Raw genomic sequence first — 1,697 nt, forward strand, 5'->3', positions numbered from 1 at the left:
ATGCTGTAAAATGTATTATATCTTCAATTTACACACGGCATCTATTGCACGTCTGTCCGTCCTGGGAGAGGGATCCCTCCTCGGTTTCTCCCATTTTGTCCCTTTAAACTGTGGGTTTTCTCTGGAAGTTTTTCCTTGTACGATGTGAGGGTCTAAGGACAGAGGGTGTCGTTTTTTCTCATACTGATATTCTGAACAATCTGTGCTGTTGTATTAGCTGTAAAGTGTCTCTACTGTAGGCTATTTTTATTATATGTACAGCACTTTGGCTCAACCAAAAATCGTTTATTAATGTGCTATAAAACTTGATTTGATTTGATATAACACACTATACAGGAAATTGAAAACCACAAAACAATAATAGGGCAAAACTCAATGCCAAAAATAGCTTCAGACTTTAGGTATATAACTCACTATAAATACACTTGCAATAATTCAGTTAAGCAATAATTGTAGTGTGCGTGCGTGCGTGCGTGCGTGCGTGTGTGTTGACCTACCAAGACAAAAAGCCAGGCAGGTATAAGCATGATGACAGCTGCGGCACTGGTATAAAACTGCAGCTCCGGAGGGCTGAAATAAGTCAGAATTTTTATTCTAAATGTGTCAAGAAAAAATTATTTCACTGCTGGAAATAGGAGGGTTCACATATTTTTACCTGAACTTGTATCCGTCTCCACTTAGCAGCTTTTTGGAGAATACGTTCTGCAAACTGAAATTGGAGAAACATAAGGCATATAAAGCATCCCACTGCTGTGGGATGGTTCTGTTGAGTGCTGCATTACCAGTCCATGATGTTGGTGGAGAGCGCCGCAGAGAAGCCAATCATGTTGAAGCTCATCTCCGTGGCTGTGCAGAGAGCCAGGCCCGCCATGATGGGGAACAGGGACAGGTTCACCCACAGTCCTAAGGAACAGAGGCGTTGGACACAAAGAAATGAGTCAACAGCTTCTCCAAAGACACAAACCATTCAGCTGCAGTCTAACTGGAAGAACCAGATTCAATGCTGTGTTACAACACAAATGTTGATGAAAGTAATTGATGGAAGTGATGTAATAAAAGGTGTTTTACTCCACTCTGTGAACAATGTCGTTTTACTGAATTACATCAAGTCTCAGTCCAACAAGAATAAGAGATTATATATCATTTAAACCTAGTGAAATCTTTAATTTTGAACTCCTTATCTCATGCCTCATGACCATGTTCGAACATAAGGATGCTCATAAGTGTACGTGGTACCAGAGCACCCTAGGCAGAAGGTCCATGATCGATTTTGTTATCGTATCATCGGACCTGAGGCCGTATGTTTTGGACACTCGGGTAAAGAGAGGGGTGGAGTTGTCAACTGATCACCATCTGGTGGTGAGTTGGGTCGAGTGGCAGAGGAAGCCTCTGGATAGACCTGGTAAGCCCAAACGTGTAGTTCGGGTGAACTGGGAACGTCTGGAGGAGGCCCAAGTTCAGGAGGCCTTCAACTCACACCTCCGGCGGAGCTTTTCGGGCATTCCTGTGGAGGTTGGGGACATTGAACCAGAGTGGTCAGTGTTCAAAGCCTCTATTGCCGAAGCCGCGGCGGGGAGCTGTGGTCTCAAGGTCCTAGGTGCCTCAAGGGGCGGTAACCCTCGAACCTCCTGGTGGACACCGGTGGTCAGGGAAGCCGTCCGACTGAAGAAGGAGGCCTTCAGGGATTTGTTATCCCG

The 1,697-nt window shown here is 44.8% G+C and overlaps 1 long non-coding RNA gene across 1 annotated transcript; it reads right to left on the minus strand.

Annotated features, from left to right (window-relative positions):
* Positions 1-496: 496 nt before the first annotated feature.
* On the minus strand, positions 497-1,213 carry LOC104958237 (uncharacterized). The gene is made up of 3 exons (XR_799740.1): positions 783-1,213; positions 656-709; positions 497-570 (listed from the first exon to the last, which is right to left on the minus strand). It is a non-coding gene; the product is annotated as an uncharacterized lncRNA (long non-coding RNA).
* Between the last annotated feature and the right edge of the window lie 484 nt (positions 1,214-1,697).

Source organism: Notothenia coriiceps, unplaced genomic scaffold (assembly GCF_000735185.1).
Source record: "Notothenia coriiceps isolate Sejong01 unplaced genomic scaffold, NC01 NC01_scaffold00028460, whole genome shotgun sequence".
Classification (NCBI taxonomy): Eukaryota; Metazoa; Chordata; class Actinopteri; order Perciformes; family Nototheniidae; genus Notothenia; species Notothenia coriiceps.